Consider the following 20,367-nt stretch of genomic DNA (forward strand, 5'->3'; position numbering starts at 1 on the left):
TTTTGTTTTTCTTATTTCTCCCTCTTTACTTCCATTTGGATCTTTATTATTTCCTTCTTTCTGCTAACTTTGGACTTAAATTGTTCTCCCCACCTCCCCCCACTTCCTTGAGGGGTAAAGCTGGGGTATTCATTTGGGATCTTTCTAATTTCTTAATATAAACATTTATAGTTTAAACTCTTCTCTCAAAACTCTTACAACATCACTTTTTCAGATATTTGATTTTTTTTTAATTTTTTATTTGACCCATTGGTTTTTCAGATGTGTAATGTTCAGTTTCCACATATTTATAGATTTTCCAGCTTTTCTCTTGCTGTTCATTTCTAGTTTCATACTGTTGTGTTCATAATGAGTTATTGGTTTGATTCAACATTCTTTAATTTACTAAGACTTGTTTTGTATCCTATCATATAATCTATCCTAAAGAATTTTTTTTTGCCCTTAAAAAGAATGTGTATTTTGCTGCTTTTGCATGGAATGTTCTGTAAATATCTAAGCCCATTTCGTCTAAAGTATAGGTTCAATCCAGCATTTCCTTGTTGTTTTGCTGGGTGATCTATCCATTGCTGAGGTCGCTGCTTCTTCTTATTGTCTATTTTTCCCTTTATATCTGGTAGTATTTGCTTAATACACTTACGTGCTCTGATGTTGGGTATGTATATATTGACAGTTATTATATCCTGATGTATCGATTCATTTATCATTATGTAATGACCTCCTTTGTCTCTTGCTGCTATTTTTGGTGTAAAGTCTAGTAAAGTCTATTTTGTTTAAGTATGACTACCTCTTTTGGCTCCATTTGCATGGAATATCTTCTATTCCTTCACTTAGAAACTATGTGTGTCTTTAAGGCTGAAATGAGTCTCTTGTAGGTAGCATATATTGGGTCCTTTTTTTCTTAATTCATCTAGTTACTCTGTGCCTTTTGATTGGTGAATTCAATACATTTACATTAGAATGATTATTGATATGTAAGGACTTACTAATGCCATCTTATTAATTTCTGATTATTTTGTATTTCCATTGTTTCTTTTTCCTCTGTCTTTGCCTACTTGTGTAAATTGGTTATTTTTTGTGGAGGTGTATTCTACTTTGTTTCTTTGTCTTTTGTGGCTCTACTCTCAGTTTTGCTCTCTGGTTACCTTGTGGATTGCATAAAACATTTTATAGATAAAACAGTCCATTTTAGTCTGGTAGCAACATATCTTTAAACAGCTATAAAGAAGCCACCCTTTTACTTCTCCCTTTTATATTATTTATGTTACAGTTCACCTATTTTATGTTGTACATTCATTAATAATTTATACTATCTATAGTTATTTTTACTACTCTTTAACTTTTATACTATTGTTGAGCAATTAACATGCCATCCAAATATAGCGTTACAGTTTTTTGACTGTCTATTCACCTTATTGTGCACTTTCACATATTTACGTGTCAGTGATTATGTCTTTTCATTTCAGCTTAAAGAACACCTTTCAGCATTTCTTGCAAGGCAGGTCCAGTGTTGGAAACTTTTTTTTTCCTCTATTGGAGGGAGTAATTGAGAAGGTGTGACTATTCCTTAACCTGTGAGCTGGACCTGGACAATTGGAAGCTCCTTATCTCCCCTGTCCTTAGAATGTATGCTCTGCCCGCTGTTCCCACAGAGGGAACCATTTTTCAAGGACACACCCTTGAGAGTGCATTATGTTTGGAGACCCTCTGGATGGTATATGTGAATGAACTCAGTTAAGGCTTCTATATAAACTTACAAGATTCTGGTAGGCAGGTGTGCAGATCTACTCATCTTGCAGACACCTAAGACACACCTTATAAGTTTCCTTGCGTATTAAATCTGTCACCTACCAATCTGGAGTGGTGTGCATTTCTTCAGTCTCTCCCTCTGTGTACAGGAACCAGTTTGCAAACCAACATCTTTCAACATTTTGAATATGTCATTCTACTCTCTCCTAGTGGGTAGAGTTTCTGCGGAGAAATCTGCTGATAGACTAATTGGGTTCCTTTGTAGGTTACTTTCTTTTTTTCTTCCCCTGGCTGCCTTTAAGATTCTTTCTTTAAAATTGATTTTTTGACAGTTTCATTATAATGTCTCTTAGGGAAGATGTTTTTGCATCAAAATAATGAGGTGCTCTATTAGCTTAGAGGACTTGTATGTACAAGTGCTTCCCCCAGATTTGGGATGTACTATCTATTATTTCTTTAAATAAACTATGTCTTCTCCCTCTCCTCTTTTTCTGGAATCCCAATTATTCTAATATGTTCTTTTTGATTGAATCTGATAGTACTCATAGACTTTTAAAAAATCTTAGTTCCCGTTCTTCTTTTGACTGAATTGTCTTTATTCCTATACTCCAAGTCATTTATTATTTCTTCCATCTGGTCTGCCTTGATACAGATGCAATCTTTTTCATTCTCCATTTTATTCATTGATTTTTTTCTGCTCCAGTATCCATATGGCTCTTTCTTACCATTTCAATCTCTTTGATAATGAATGGTTTCTACTCATTAATTTTATTCCTGATTTCATTGAATTGTTTTTCTGAGTTTTCATGTAGCTTTTTGAATTTTTTTCATAACCACGATTTTGAATTCTTTATTAGTCTGTGTATGTGTTTGCAAACCACGTTGAATTGTCATATTCTTTTTGTGATACCATATTTTCTTGATTTTAAAATATTGTTTGTCACTATGTGCTCTGGCTTTTGCATTTGAAATATTTTCTTTTTTTTAAAGATTTTTAAAAATGTTTTTATTTATTTTTGAGACAGAGAGAGACAGAGCATGAGCAGGGGAGGGGCAGAGAGAGAGGGAGACACAGAATCCAAAGCAGGCTCCAGGCTCTGAGCTGTCAGCACAGAGCCTGATGCGGGGCTCGAACTCACACACTGTGAGGTCATGACCTGAGCCAAAGTTGGATGCTCAACCAACTGAGCCACCCAGGTGCCCCTGAAATAGATATTTTCTTGAGTAAACTTTTGTTTTGTTTCTTATAATTCATCAGGCTGGCTATAAGAATCCTTTCTTTTGTATTCCAAAAGGTAGCAGTATAGCTCAGGTTTGTGGCTTCTTCCTTGGCCACTGATCATTGCTTATTTTCTGAATAAGCTCCCTGTCTACCAACACTCCCTCTCCTGAATGCATTGGGTAGAATAAATAAGGAGCTGTCCCCAGAGTGTAGGGAGATGTGCATTTATTATGTGGAACTTTAGGGGTGCCAACAGACCTGGTGAGGAGATCTTCTAGTGGGGCATTCCCAGAGGTTTGTGAGCAGACTTCCTGTTGAAGTCTTGAAGCAGACAGCAGAAAATGGGTTCCTTTCATATCCTTTGATACTTTTCTCTACTTCTTTCTCTTTCTTCTCCTATCCCCCAATTATAGTGGTTGCCCTTCAGAAATCTTGGTGTTGCTAAAGAGAAATGTTTTTTTTTTCCCAGCCACAATCCACACAACTTGGATAACCAAGCAGTTACTCACCAATTCACTTTCCACCTCCTCTATGGGAGAGGTTGCTGCTACCTGCCAAACAGCTTCATCCTTGAAATGTCACCCTGGGCAAGGGTGGCTCTGGAGAGTTCATCTCTCTCCTCTGTATCCAGACTTTTTTTTTTTTTTTTTCTCATCACACCAGTGTCATGTTGGAATCTCTTCTCAGGCAATATGAACTTCTAAAATTTCTCTTTCACCTATGGGTATCTGTCCAGGTTTTTTTCCCCTGATTGCTGCAAGTAGGGGTGGGGCAGGTTTGCCAACTCCCTTGGGTCCACAGCCCTTACTGAGGTCTTATTTATTTTCAGATTCACAGGTGAGCAAGAGTACTGTTAAGTCCCTTAGTGTAATTTGCTGAGGCAGTTTTGTTCAGTTATGGATGTAATTGTTAACAAAAAAAGGGGAGAGAAAAAAGGAATGACTTACGATTCCATGACGCTAATGTTACTCTTTGTGAAGTACCATATTTAACAGTCTCACTTTGGTTATGTTGGTACCATTCTTCTGGCTTGATGAAATAAGACTGAAAGCAGTATTATGAAATATTCTGAATTCCTAGCCAAAGAGTTAGTTCAATTCCAGTTGCCTATTCCAAATTGTTGGAAAAAAAAAAGATTCTAAGTAGAAAGCAGAAAACAAAAAAAGTAAAAGGACAAGATATTGTAATCTCTTATTAAGAAATGTAGTCTAAAGATCTCACTGAGATCTGACTCCAGAGCAATGTTTTGTTTGGTTATGTGTTTGTGGGTAGGCTAGTGAATGGATGCTTAAATTGGCAGTCGAGTGAGTATTTAAAATAAAGATAAAGGGGTTGAAGGAAAAGACTGTTCAGATTATGTTAAGAATGAGACACAGGGGTGCCTGCGTGGCTCAGTTAGTTAAGCATCTGACTCTTGATTTTGTCTCAGTGTAGAGCCTGCTTGATATTCTCTCTCCCTCTCTGTCCATTCCCCCTCTCAAAATAAATAAACATTAAAAAATGACAGACACATAAACAAATGAACATAGAACGCTTAAAGGAACAAAATAATAACAAGCAAACATTCATGCTTAAAGCAACAGGATCAACATTTGTATCTGATAAAGTATTTGAGAAAGAAAGAAATCTACAACACAAAGAGGGTTATTTTATGATAATAAATGGAATAGTCTATACTGGAGATATTAGTGGTCAGTGTGCTAAATGACATATCAAAGCATGTTAAGTAAAAACTCTTAACACTACAAAAAAGAAGTGACTATATAGACTAGCAGTAGGGGCCTGACTACCACCATTCCTGCAACATAAAACAAGTAGACAAAAAAAAAAAAAATCATGGTTATAAATAGCATCTTGTAGGCTTTAGTCAAGTGTGGCATGGCTGTCCAAAATGGAAGCTATTCTACTGCAAGTTTATATGGTTACACATTCTTATCAACACTTGTTATTGTCAACCTTTAATTTTTGGTATTTGGGAGTGTGTAGGAGTATCACACTGAGGTTTAGAAACTTTATTTTTCATTTCTCTCGTGATTGACACTGAACACTAGTCATATAATTATTAGCTATTTGGGAATATTCTTTTTGGAAGTTTTTGTTCAAGTATTTCACCCACTTTTAACTTAGTGTTTTCTTTTCCTGACTGATTTGTAAGAATTCTTTATGTTTTCTAGATGTGAGTTATTTAGAAACAAACATATACATTAAAGGAACTGGAGAGTAAATAGATAACAGAGACAGCAAAAGAACTTCAGAATATAAAGAAAAAAATCCATTTGAGGAGATAGAGAATTAGACTTTCACCCATAAATGAATTACACATTATAAAATAGAATCAAAACAGGAAAGAGCAATTTGAAAAAAAAAATAGTGAAAATCAAGCATTTTGTAATAGTTTTGAATGAAGATGCATTAGTTTTGAATAAAAATGCACTAGATGAAATAGAAACAAATTCAAGAAAAGATAGAAAAATTAAATGATCAATTCAGAATATTAAATGTTCAAGTTTTAAGAGTTCTAGAAAATGAGATCATGGAAAATTGGTAAAAATCTTTTTGCATTGTAGAAAATAGAGCCTGGGGAGAAGATTCTAAATGTTTTCAGGAAGAAAAAAAAACTGGTTCATATAAATTATCATGAACCTGATACTAGAAATTCTCAGCTGCTATATCTAGAAATTAGAAATACAGGGAGCATCAGTGTCAGAATTATGGGGAAAATATTACCTAACCAAAATATCAATCAATACTTCCATAGTCAAAGAATGTAAATATTAACCAACAATTTAACATAATTTTGTCATATATTTATGTAGATATTTATATATACATATTTGAAAAATGCAAAGAAGAGTACTGAGGGAGTGTTTGTAAGAGAGCTAATTTGTCTCTACCATTAAGGAAACAAATGACATTTTAAAACTGAGCAATCCTTGGGGCACCTGGGTGGCTCGGTTGGTGAACTGTCACAGACTCTTGGTTTTGGCTCAGGTGGTGATCTCACAGTTTTGTGAGCTTGAGCCCTGTGTCTGGCTCTGTGCTGGCAGCATGGAACCTGTTTCTCTCTTTCTCTCCCTCCTTCTCGCTGCCCCTCCCTCCCTCCTTCTCTCTCAAAATTAAAAAATAAACTTTAAAAGAATTCATAAAAAAAATAAAATTGAGCAATCCTCAACATCAGCATATTGTTTAGATTGTATAAATATTAGGCAATTAAAATAGCTGACAATTGAAAGTGGTTGTTGAATTGTATAGGGTTAGATTACTGGGGATCTAGTGCCCTAAATTTCACCCAAAATAATTTGGAGCTACATATATATTTGGTGGGAACATCACCCACTGAAATATCAATAGGGAAATATTTACTAGAGGCTTTGTATAGCAGGTCTCATTAACTTAGATATTTGCATATTTTTTGTACCTGAATCTAATTAGTATTTACACAAAAAGTGATTGGTACCAGAAATTAAGACTGAGGAAATTGCAATGAGTGATAGGTATATTAATATTGGGAACATCGTTCTAATGTCCTTTTGCAATACTTAAGGGAATTGGAAAAAGTGAAGAATGTGAGTAATTAAAGTCATTTCTCAGATAAATCTAGAAGACTGCAGAACTCACATAAGTAGAAAGATTCCTTTGAGTTTGCTGTTGCAAGCTAAGAAATAGCCCTACTAATTATTAGAAATAAGAGAGACTGTGAGGAGATAATATAATGATTTATGGGCTTTCCTAATAATTTGGCAGAAACATGACCCAAATGCAGAACACTCATTTACAGGCCTTGGGTGCATGAGATTTGATAATTTTTGATACCAAGGAGTTAAATGGATAAACTTCAAGAGACTTCTTAGAAAATATCTGATGTTTGATATGTAATCCTGAGCTATCCTGTGACAAAGAAAAAAGTTTTCATTTTAATGGAGGAATACTGTTTTTGTTTGTTTCAGCTCAATAAATTCTGTTCAGTAAATTAGATTCTTAAATATGTGCTTATATACTGGATATCAAATAGTTCTTTAATAAAGCAGACATTAATATTCTTCATTTTTCCTCCTTCCTTCTTATTAGTTGCCATATTGAGCACCTCCTCGATGGCGAGAATTGTGCTAGTGTTTTAAAATACACTAAAAATATCAAAACATCTCAAGGAGTTTCAGGAATATTCTGCACATGAGGAAATATTTGTTTGGAGATATTAAATAAATTGTTCGATATCACAACACTGGCAAAGGGAAAAATACAGCATGATGTAATAGAAAAATATTACATTTGCTATATCATTTTAAACATATATATCTTTTTAGTCAACAAGTGTTCATTGAGTGCTTAGTGCCTATCATGCTCTATTATTGACAGTGAGAGAGAAATAAAATGCAGTCCCTTTCTTTATGATTCTCATAGTCTAGTGAGAGAGTATTTGCATAAATACGTATTTGCGGAAGCATGAAAATTTTGCTTTGGCTTTAGTATTCCTTTTTGGGAATTCTATACAAGTTGAGAAAATGAATTAAGAGCAGAATGCCACTATAAAATATCATGAGGAAGAAAGATTCCAAAACATCTATGATAAATCATCTGATACAAAAGATAGTAAGAAGAAAATTTAAATTAGAGAAAAATGATGTACTAAAAAACATATTTTGTTTTCACTTATCAAACTTGAAAATTTTTCCACAAGTGATTTAGAAATATTTTTTCTGATGCTTTTAAGCCTATCAAGTCAAATATTTTGAACAAAATCTTATTGAACTGAGTGCAGTAGAATGTCAATCATTTTCTGTGGATGAATTTCAAAGAATTTTTAGTTTAACCCAAGCTATAAATTCCAAGAAACAGAACTCTATCTTTGAAACTGGTGCAGAAACACTAGTTCTTGATTCACATTCTGCTGTATGTACCAACAAAGTGTGAGGAATATTATTGAATTGGTATTTTTCTTATTTTCCTAATAACAAATTTAGACATAAAGATACAACCATACATTTGTTTTAAGTTTTATTATGCTGAGTTGTGAAGGATTTAATTCTTCTCGTTTACTTGGTAAGAAACTTTTAGGTCTCACATAGCTAAAAACCGCATGAATCTGATTGATGAACTATTTATCAAATGGAAAATCAGTGAAACAAATGTCATACAACTGTGACTGACAATGAAGTAAATGTAGTGAAACCTAGGAGTGACATGTAAATAAACAGATGATGAGTATTTTTTCACATTCTTCAATTGTACGTTAGAGTAATTATAACACATTCTCATGTAACAAAAGTACCGCCCTTAAGCAGGAAAATACTTACCACTACCTAATCCAGACACATTTATAAGATATAAAATAGATGATGGAACTGCTTTGTCAGATATCAGATGTTCAAACAAGATGGGAGAGAAGTGATCACATTTTTTAACGAAGAGTGAATTAAAGATTTAACACCATACTCTGCCAATAACAATGCCAACTTTCAAGACAGCTTGCTTATAGAGAACATAGTTTATTTGTTGGAATCTGCTAAAGAAATAACCAAATGAGTGTGACTTGAGACCAAAAGTATTTCTTACATTCTGTCTGCTCTAAGGAGTCTCCCAAAAGTTTGCTTCACAGAACACGCTAAATTAATGTGCATGGAATGAAAGCTGAGATGCATGTGGGAATTTGGAGGTTTGTTATATTGAAACCAATTAAATTTCTCCATTGCTATATTTTTAGATCCAAGATTAAAAGAAATTTTATCTCAGGCAGTAAGTGTAAAACAACAGCTAAGCAAAAATATTCCTGATAAAATAATATGTGAAGACATTTTTAAGTCTTCTGAAAATAGGCAGAATCTTCTTTAAGCAGTGCAAACAACTCCAATTTGAGAAATTGATTTGATGAAATTACAGGAATTGAAGAGCTGATAAATCTCTACCTAGATGATAAAAGACTTTCAAAGTTAGTGGCAAACATTATCATCAACAGTATCCTACATTGACAGAATTATCCCCCAATTGCACACCTACCAACCACACTGAAAGTGAGTGAAGTTTTCCAAATTAAAATTTCAAACTATTTGAATTGATATTTACATGGTTAGGAGTGAAATTATAATTATCACTTAGGGAAATTTGAAAAAATTTTAAAGTCTCATCACTTCATTCTATGATGGTATTAGTTGGCCTCCCCTAAATATTGATTTTAACATCCAACTATTTGGCATTCAATCAAAAAGTGTATTGAGGGCATATCTATAATTTCAATGTGGTACACTAATCTGCATTAGTGTATTTATTACTAAAATTATCAGGTAATAAATAGAGTAGGCAGTAGATTCTGTGGTAGGAAATCAAGAAAAGCTCTATACCAGTGTTTTGAATAACAGTTTCTCAAACAGCAGTCACTTTTATAATAGTATTGAGAAAGAAACAAGGAATAGTGATAACCAATTTGACACAAAATTAAGAGTTACTACAGTTATATTTACAACTGTAATAAAACTGTATTATTTTTGTATAGGTATCATTATGTCTTCTGTGTTGATTGTACAACCAGTCAAATATGTGTTATAAAATGTGCATATTTAGTATAATATATGTAATGCATTGCATTTGAATATTTATGTGAATGTTTAGTTTTACCATTAAAGGAAAGAGGACAGTTTTATTTATACCAATTGTGAATTATCAAAGATTATATACATACTTTCATATTCTGGGAAATACTAATAGTTTTTTCTTTTTAGGCTCAAGAAATAAGTTTTCCTCTCCTGTGATCATTGGAATTTATGAGAGTTGTCAGGGTCTACGAATTAAACCTAGGTAAAATAGTACTGTTATAATTTCTCTTTATTAAAGGAGAAACTTCTAGTTGTTTTCCTCTATAGACAGGGCAGATAGAATAAGGGGGAAAAAAAGAAAGATGAATATAATTTTTACCAGTTGACTTCCAGTTCTAATCACACAGTCCTCTCTAGTATGAAAATAGGCAGAAAGAAGACTGGAATCAGCATTCCATACCCCATCCAAAGGAAGCCAATGGGGCTTCTGCTCTCGACTGGTACAAGGAAATGTTCAGGTAGTGTTAGCACTGGTGAAACAGTGTAGAGGTCCATTATATGATTTGCTACCTAAAGTGACTTTAGAGTGTCATTCAGAGAAAACAACTTGTGTGGATCTAACCTAGTTCTTCCAGTGTGAAGTTCTGTTTTTGTAGTTTTTATTTATCCTTTAAAATTCTAGCATAATTAACATAGTGTTATATTAGTTTTCAGGTGTAAAATATAATGAGTCAACAGCTCTCTAAAATATTTGGCACACATCGTAAGGATACTATGATTTTTTTTAAGTTTGTTGATTAGTTTTTTAAGATTTTATTTTAATTCCACTTAGTTAACATAGAGTATTATTATTGTTATTAGTTCCAGGCATACAATATAGTGATTCAACACCCTGTACTCATCATGACAAGGGCACTCCTTCATCCCCATCACCTGTTTCTTTTTGTTTTTTGTTTTTTTTCCCATCACCTGTTTAACCCATCACCCTACCCCCTTCCCCTCTGGTAAACATCAGTTCTCAGTAAATAAGAGTGTGATTCTTGATTTGTGTCTCTTTCACTCTGTTATTTTTTTCCCCTTTGCTATTTGTTTTGTTCTTTTAAGTTCCACATATGAGTGAAATCATACGATATTTGTCTTTCTCTGACTTTTTACACCTAGCATTATGTCTTTGTAAATGGCAAGATTTTATTTTTATGGCTGCATAATATTCCATTGTATATATAGTGGAATATATATATATTGTATATATATATATACAATATATATATATGTATATGTATATATACATACATACACCCCATCTTCTTTATCCATTCATCAGTCAATAGACTCTTGGCTAGTGTCGATAATGTTGCTATAAACATCAGGGTGCACATATCCCTTGAAATTAGTGTTTTTCTATTTTTGGGTAAATACTCAGTAGTAGTATTGCTGGATCATTAGGTAGTTGTATTTGTAATTTTCTGAGGAGCTTCGGTACCATTTTCCAGAGTGTCTGTACCAGTTTGCATTCCCACCAACAGTGTAAGATGACTCATTTTTCTCCATATCCTCATCAACACCTGTGGTTTCTTGTGTTGTTGATTTTACCCATTCTGACAGGTGTGACGTGCTATATCATTGTGGTTTTGATTTGCATTTTCCTTATGATAAGTGATTTTGAGCATCTTTTCATGTGTCTGTTGGCCATTTGGATGTCTTCTTTGGAAAAATGTCTGTTCATGACTTCTGCACATTTTTTAGTGAGTGTTGAGCTTTATAAATTCTTTGTATGTTTTGGATACTAACTCTTCATAGGATATGTTATTTGCAAATATCTTCTCCCATAAGTTGTCTTTAGTTTTGTTGATTGTTTTCCTCCCTGTGCAGAAGCTTTTTATTTTTAAATAGTCCCAATACTTCATTTTTTCTTTTGTTTCCCTTGCTTCAAGAGACATATCTAGAAAGAAGTTACTATAGCCAATGTCAAAGAAATTACTGCCTGTGTTCTCTTATAGGACTTTTATGGTGTTAGGCCTCACATTTAGGTATTTGATCCATTTTGAGTTTATTCTTGTGATGGTGTGAGAAAGTGGTCAAGTGTCATTCTTTTGCATATTGCTGTTGAGTTTTCCAAATTCCATTTGTTAAAGAGACTGTCTCTTTCCTATTGGATTTCTTTCCTGCTTTGTTGAAGATTAATTGACCTTGTAGTTGTGGACTTCTTTTTTAATATTCTGTTCTATTGATGTACGGGTCTATTTACTTGTTTTACTATGGGTACTTACCAGTACTCTATTTACATACTTTACTATGGGTACTTACCAGTACCATACTGTTTGATTATTATAGCTTTGTAATATAGCTTAAAGTCCAGAATCGTGATGCCTTCAGCTTTGTTCTTTTTCAAGATAGCTGTGTCTACTCAGGGTCTTTTGTGGTTCCATACAAATTTGAGGATTGTTTATTCTAGCTCTGTGAAAAAATGCTGGTGGTATTTTGCTAGGGATTGCATTAAATCTGTAGGTTGCTTTGGGTGCTATAGACATTTTTAAAAATTTTAATGTTTATTTACTTTTGAGAGAGAGACACAGACAGAGTGTGAGTGGGGGAGGGGCAGAGAGAGAGGGGAGACATAGAATCCAAAGAAGGCTCCAGGCTCTGAACTGTCAGCAGAGAGCCTGATGCGGGGCTCGAACTCACAAACTGCGAGATCATGACCTGAGCCAGTCACACATATAACTGACTTGAGCCACCCAGATGCCCCAGACGTTTTAACAATATTCTTACAATCCATGAACATGGAATGTCTCTCCATTCATTAGTGTCATCTTCAGTTTCTTTCATCAAGATATTATAGTTTTCAAAGTAGAGGTCTTTCACCTCTGTGATTAGATTTTTCCTAGGGATCTTGTTATTTTGGATCTAATTATAAATGGGATTGTTTTCTTAATTTCTCTTTCTACTTCATTATTGGTATATAGAAATGCAACATATTTCTGTACATTAATTTTGTATCCTGAAACCTTACTGAATTCATTTATCAGTTCTAGCAGTTTTTTTGGTGGGGTCTTTAGGGTTTTCTATATACAGTATCATATCATCTGCAAATAGTGAAAGTTTTACTTTTTCTTTATTTATTTGGTTGCTTTTTATTTCCTTTTGTTGTTTCATTGCTGTGGCTAGGATTTCTAGTACTATGTTGAATAAAAGTGTTGAGGATAGACATCCTTGTCTTATTCCTGATTTTAGGGGAAATGCTCTCAGTTTTTCCCCATTAAGGATTATTTTACTTAAGGGTTTTTCATATATGGATTTTAGAATGTTGAGATATGTTCCCTCTAAACCTGTCTATTTTGTTGAGGGTTTTTATCATGAATGGATGTTCTACTTTGTCAGAAGCGTTTTCTACATCTATTGAAATGATCGTATGGTTCTTATCCTTTCTTTTATTGATGTGACATATCACATTGATTGATTTTCAAATACTGAACCACCCTATAACAGAAGAATAAATCCCACTTGATCATGGTGAATTATTTTTCAATGTATTGTTAAAGTCAGTTTGCTAATATTCTGTTCAGAATATTTGTATCTGTGTTCATCAGGGATATTAGCCTGTACTTTTTTTAGTGGTATCTATGTCTGGTTTTGGTATCAGGGTACGGTTGGCCTCATAGAATGAATATGGAAGTTTTCCCTCTTTTCTATTCTTTTCCAATAGTTTGAGAAGAATAGGTATTAACTCTTCTTTAAATGTTTAATAGAATTCACCTGTGAAGTCATTTGATACTGGACTTTTGTTTGTTGGGAGTGCTTTGATAACTGATTCAATCTCCTTGCTGGTAATCAGTCTATTCAAATTTTTTATTTTTTCCTGTTTCAGTTTTGGTATTTTCTATTTTTCCAGGGATTATCCATTTATTTTAGGTTGTTCAATTTGTTGGCATATAGTATTTCATAATATTCTCTTATAATTGTATTTATGTGGCGTCAGTGTTATCTCATTTGAGTCCTTTCTATATTTTGTCTTGATAAATCTGGGTAGAGGTTTATCAAATTTTTTGTTTTATTTTTTTTCAAAGAGATGGCTTCTAGTTTCATTGATCTGTCCTATTTTTGTTGTTGTTGTTTTCTTTTTTTGTTTGTTTCTATACCATTTATTTCTGCTCAAATCTTTATAATTTTCTTCCTTCTGGTGTTTTTAGGTTTTATTTTTTGTTCTTTTTCTAGTTCCTTTAGGTGTAAGGTTAGGTTGTTTATTTGAGCTTTTTCTTGTTTCTTGTGGTAGGCCTGCATTGCTATAAACTTCCATCTTAGAACTGCTTTTGCTGTATCCCAGAGGTTTTGGAGTGTTGTGTTTTCATTTTGATTTGTTTCTATGACTTTTCTTATATCTTCTTTTATTTCCTGGTTGGCCCATTCATTGTTTAGTAGCATGCTATTTAACCTCCATGTATTTGTGATCTTTCTAGATTCATTCTTGTGGTTGAGTTCTAGTTTCATAGTGTTGTAGTCAGAAAATATGCATGTTATGATTTTTATTTACTTAAATTTGTCAAGATTTGTTTTGTGGACTATTATGTGATCTATTCTGGAGAGTGGCCCATGTCCATTTGAAAAAAAAATGTCTATTCTGCTTCTTTAGAATGGAATTTTCTGAATATATATGTTAAAACCATTCTTTCCAGTGTGTCAATGAAAGCCATTTTTTTTCTTGTTGATGTTCTGTTTAGATGATCTGCCCATTGATGTATGTGGAGTGTTAAAATCTACTATTACTGTATCATGATCAATTAGTTCCTTTATGTGTTTATTAACTTTTAATTTTTAAATTTTTTTAGCTTTTATATTTGAGTTTATTCTTCATTTAACTTAAAAACTATAGTTGAATATTGAAAACTATAGCAAGTAGTGAGCTATGATTATAATCCTTTACTCATTCACCACTACATATAAAATGCCAGCAGTGGTATTCACTGGCCCCATTAAGAGGTCTGACACTGAACACCACCCCTAGAATGATGTTCATCATCTTCATATGATTTTCCATTGTGATGGCACTTCCTTTCCTGATTTGGATCATAGTTCACCAGTTCCACCTTCTCCATTTCATCGATCTCTTTTACTTCCTTCATCTCGAGTAGGAGTTTTTCCAGATAAGGGAGTTTATCAGGAGACAGAGCTATTCTCAGGAAAGTTTACCTTAAATTGCATGATTAGGCAACCCTTTTCATATGGTCTATGATAAATTGGCATGCCTTCATTTAGCATATCCTTGATGTTTCCATACTCGAAAGTCTGACCAGGATGAGAGGTGGTGAGGATGGTTCAGTTGTCAAGAGTAGATATTGACTTTTGAAAGTCACACAGTGTTTCAACCAGTTGTATATCCATACACATGAAAAGGTCTTCTTGCTCAATAAAAACATCATGGTCCATCTGGTCTAAAATAGTGATAATATCCCTTGGTTCCAGTGCTGCTTCTTGGTCTCCTTCACTATGGAATGTTATCTTCTGGCCATCTTTCATGCCTTTGTTAATAGGAATTTCTAAATCTTCTCTTGAACTGCAACTTTTTTTTTCCTTCCACTGCAGCTTTTACATCTATCTTTACAATTGATCCATTCTCCATGGCCTGGTACTCCATGAACACAGATTGGATTTGCTGAACCATTCCAGGTCCTATTTAATGAATTCTTATTTGCATTCCAGTACTTTGGTAATTGGGACAACATCATTACCACCTCAGTCCTCACATTTGTCACAAATCATGTTCTTTTGCAGAGCTAGTTTTCTTGTTGCACCATTATATAAATATAAGGCTATTGAGAATGATATACAACATTTTTACCTCTCCTTTCTCTCTGCATCCTTCCTCCTCCTCCAAAAAATGTATTAAAGTTCTCCATGGGGGAGCCAAAACTACCACCAGCTCCACCTTCTTTAATTACCTGTTCTCCTCCTTTGTCATTTAATTCCCTTTTCTTTGCATCAAACAGCACTTCATAAGCTTGAATCTCTTTAAACTTCTTTCCTTCATTTGGATTTTTATCAGGGTGGTACATCAAGGCCAGTTTCTTGTAAGCCTTTTTTAATTCTTCCTAGGTGGCATTGGGTTTGACTCCCAAAAACATCATACTCAGTGGTTTCTTTCACCATTTTCTACAGCTGGTGAGTGGGCTGAGGCCAGTGTGGGGGAGGAGGAAGGATGCAGACAACTCTGGCAGCCACCACTCTTCCCCTTCTCCCTGAACATTCTGCAAAGTTCCCTGTTAATAATTGTTTAATGTATTTGAGTGCTTCTATGTTGGTGCATAAATATTTACAATGCTTATATCTTCTTGTTGGGTTGTCCCCTTTATTATTATAGAGTGTCTTTTTTTTGTCTCTTGTTACAGTCTTTGTTTTAAAGTCTGTTTTGTCTGATATAAATATTGCTACTCTGGGTTTCTTTTGACATCCATTTGCATGATAGATGTTTCTCCATCCTCTCGCTTTCTATCTGTAGGTGTCTTTAGGTCTAAAATGAGTCTTTTGTAGGCAGCATATAGATGGGTCTTATATTTATTCACTCTGTCACCCCATGTCTTTTTATTGGAACATTTATTCCATTTACATTAAGTACTTATTGATAGATATGTATTTATGGCCATTTTATTATTAGTTTTGTGGTTGTTTCCGAAGATATTTCTGATTGTTTCTTGTCTTTCTTTCATATTTTGCTGATTTTCTTTAGTGACATATTTGGATTTCTTTCCTTTTATTCTTTGAATGTTTATTAATGTTTTTTCATATATAGTTACCATTAGGTTTGTATATAAACTCTTCTGCATATGGCAGTCTCTATTAAGTTGGTGGTCATTTAAGTGTGTACCCACTCTGTTTTCCTCTCCTCCCCACATTTTAGGGTTAGGTTATTATATTTTTATATCCTGTTTTGTGAAATCCTTGACTGAATTTTTAAAGAAATATTCATTTCTATAGATTTTGTGTTTCCTACCTCTATCCTGTCACTTTTGGTGTGTCCTTTACATTCTAAGTGTCCCCTTTAATATTTTTTGCAGGGCTGGTTTAGTGGTCATGAAGTCTTGTCATTTTTATTTGTTTGGGAAACTCTTTATCTCTCCTTCTGTTCTGAATGATAGTCCTGATGGATAGAGCATTCTTGGCTGCAGATATTTCCCATTCAGCACTTTAAATATATCATGCCACTTGCTTGCTAAGATATTGTTGAAAAATCTCCTGCTAGCCTTATGGGTTTTCCTGTGTAAGTTACTTTGTAAGTTACTGACTTCTTTTGTCTTGCTGCTTTTAAATTTTTTATCACTATACTTTGCCAGTTTAATTACAATATGTCTTGGTGTGGTTCTGCTTTTGTTGATTTTGATAAGAGTTCTGTACCTCCTGGATTGGGATATCTATTTCCAGATTAAGGAAGATATCAGCTATTTCTTCAAATAGATTTTCTGTCCTCTTTTCTCTGTCTTCTTCTTCTAAGGCTCCTATAATATGAATGTTATTAGACTCAATTGAATCACTGAAATCCCTAAGTCTGTTTTCATTTTGTATAATTCTCTCTCTCTCTCTCTTTCTCTCTGTCTCTCTCTTTAGCTTGATAACTTTCTATTACTCTGTCTTCTAGGTCACTACTTCAATCCTGTACTACTTCCAGCTTGCTGTTCATTCCATTGAGCATGTTTCTCATTTCGTTTATTGAACCCTTTACCTCTGCTATGTTATTCCTTATCTGTGTGTTAAGGGTCTGACTCATGTCTTCTACTCTATTGTCAAGTACAGTGAGTGTCCTCATAATCAATGCTTTAAATTCTCTATAAGACATGTTACTTATATCTGTTTTACTTAGATCTCTGACTGTGGCCTGGTCCTGTTTGTTCATTTGGAATAAACTTCCCTGTCTCCTCATTTTGTCTGCCTCTATGCCTGTGTCTCTGTGTTAAAAAAAGCCAGTTGTGTCTTCTGCTCTCGAAAGTAGTGACTTGATGAAGAAGAGGTCCTGGAGTTCCCTTCAGTACAGAGTCCCCTATTCACCAGAACCTGGCACTTCAGGGGATATTCTATGTATGTTGCTTATATCCTTTTGTCGTGTCCGAGTCACTTTTCTCTTCAGTGCAGTTGCCTGGACTTATGCTCTGCCTATTGTGGGCTATGGTTGTTCTCTGTGATATCAGGCAGTGGGACCCAGGAAGGCTGGCTCTGAGGGCCATGCCTCCTGCAAAACTTGGGAGCAGGGAAGCAATATTAGCAAAATTTGTACTGGGCCACCAGTCCTATGCCAGATTTCCAAAGTGCTATGATGTTTGGTAACTGTGTGCCAGTGTGGCGAGTGGTGCAAAGCCAGGCATGATACATGCTGGTGGTTGGAGGTGTGTGGCTGGCATGGTGTGATGGCTGGGCATAGCACTATAGCTTGGTGTGGTGCATGGCAACAGTTGTGGCATGCGGCAGCTTGGCATGGCATGAAGGTGTTTGGGGGTACATGGCTTGGTGTGGTGCGTGATGATAAATATACTCAATATCCTTCACCAATTTAATGCATCTCCTAACCCTCTCCCTTCCATCAACCACCAGTTTGTTGACTATATTTAAGAGTCCATTTTTTGTTTGTCTCTGTTTTTATTTCTTAAATTCCATGTTTAAGTGAAATTATATGGTATTTTTCCTTTTCTAACTGACTAATCTCACTTAGTATTGCACCCTCCAGATCTATCATCATGTTGCAGATGGCAAAAATTTCATCCTTTTTTATGGCTGCATAAAATTCCATTGTACACGTGTGTGTGTGTGTGTGTGTGTCTGTGTGTGTGTGTGTGTGTCTCTTTATTATCCACTCATCTGTGGATGGACACTTGGGTTACTTCCATGTCTTGGCTATTGTAAATAATGCTGCAGCTAACATGGAGGTGCATACATCCTTTTGAATTAATGTTTTCATTTTCTTTAGGTAAATACCCAGTAGTGGAATTATTGGATCATATGGTAATTCTATTTTTAATTTTTTGAGGAATCTCCATACTGTTTCCCATAGTGTTTCCATCAGCTTGCCTTTGTACCAACAGTGTAAGAGGGTTCCTTTTTCTCCACATCCTTGTCAACACTTGATGTTTCTTGTGTTTTAACTTTAGCCATTCTCACAAGTGTGAGGTGTATCTCATTGTGGTTTTGATTTGCATTTCCCTGATGATGAGTGTATTGAGCATCTCTTTATGTGTTCTGTGGAAAAATGGCTATTTAGGTCTTCTACCAATTTTTTAACTATTTGCCGTTTTGATGGTGAGTTGTATAAGTTGTTTATGTATTTGGATATTAACCCCTTATTGGATATATCATTTGCAAATATCTTCTCTCATTCAGTAGGTTGTCTTTCAGTTTTATTGATGATTTCCCTCACTGTGTAAAAGTGTTTTATTTTGATGTAGTCTCAACAGTTTAATTTTGCTTTTGTTTCCCTTGCCTCAGGAGACATATCTAGAAAAATGTCACTAAGACCTATGTCAGATAGATTACTGCCTATGTTTTCTTCTAGAAATGTTATGGTTTCAGGTCTCACATTTAGGTCTTAATCCATATTGAATTTATTTTTGTGTATAGTGTAAGATATTTGTCCAATTTCATTCTTTTGCATGTAGATATTTAGTTCTCATGACACCATTTATTAAAGAGACTGTCTTTTTCCTCATTGTATATTCTTGCCTCTTGTTATAGTTTAATTGACCATATCATTGTGTTTATCTTTCTATCCTGTTCTGTTGATCTACATGTATATTTTTGTGCAATTAATTTTGATTACTACAGCTGTAATATACCTTGAAATATGTGATTATGATACTTCTAGTTTTGTTGTTGTTTTTTTCAAGATTTATTTGGCTATTTGGGGTCTTTTGTGGTTCCATACAAATTTTAGGATTATTTGCCCTGGTTCTGTGAGATTGCTTTGGGCAATATGGGCATTTTAACAATATTTGTTCTGCCAATCAATGAGCATAGATATCTTTCTATTTGTTTGTATCATCTTCAATTTCTTTCATCAGTGTTTTATAGTTTTTGGTGTATAGATCTTTACACCCCTTGTTATTTTTGCTGTAATAGTAAATGGGATTGTTTTCTTAATTTCTCTTTCTGCTACTTCATTATTAGTATATAAAAATGCAATAGATTTGTGTATATTGATTTTGTATACTATAACTTTAATAAATTTATCAGTTCTAGTAGTTTTTTGATGGAGTCTTTAGGGCTTTTAATATACACTATCATGTCATCTACAAATAATGGAAGTTTTACTTCTTCCTTACAAATTGAATGCCGTTTATGTCTTTTTCTTGTCTGATTGCTGTGGCCAGGACTTCAGAATTTGATGAATAAAAGTTGTAACAGTGGAAATCCTTATCTTGGTTCTTAGGGAAAAATCTTTCAGTTTTTTACCATTTAATATGATATTAGCTATGGGTTTTTCATATATGGCATTTAGAATGTTGAGGTATATTCCCTCTAAACCTACTTTATGAGAGTTTTTATCATGAATTGTTGTTATACTTTGTCAAATTCTTATTCTGCAAGTATAAAGATTATCGTATGGTTTCTTTTGTCATTTATCTTGTTAATGTGATATATCATGTTGTTTGCTTTGCCAGTATTGAACTACCCTCACATCCCTGGAATAAGTCTCACTTGACTGTGGTGAATAATTTTTTACTGTATAGATGGATTCAGTTTTCTAACATTTTGTTGAAAAATTTTGCATCTTTGTTCATCAGATCTAATGACCTGTAGTTTCCTTCCTTCCTTCCCTTGTTTTCCTCTCTCCTTTTCTTCTCTTTCTTTCTTTCTTTCTTTCTCTCTTTCTCTTTCTTTCTTTCTCTTTCTTCCTTC

At 34.1% G+C, this 20,367-nt stretch overlaps 1 pseudogene; it reads right to left on the bottom strand.

The window, feature by feature from the left end:
- Nucleotides 1-14,465: 14,465 nt before the first annotated feature.
- On the bottom strand, nt 14,466-15,639 carry LOC109275477 (dnaJ homolog subfamily A member 1-like; annotated as a pseudogene).
- Between the last annotated feature and the right edge of the window lie 4,728 nt (nt 15,640-20,367).

This window comes from Panthera pardus, unplaced genomic scaffold (genome assembly GCF_024362965.1).
Source record: "Panthera pardus isolate Hobbes unplaced genomic scaffold, ASM2436296v1 HiC_scaffold_13, whole genome shotgun sequence".
Classification (NCBI taxonomy): domain Eukaryota; kingdom Metazoa; phylum Chordata; class Mammalia; order Carnivora; family Felidae; genus Panthera; species Panthera pardus.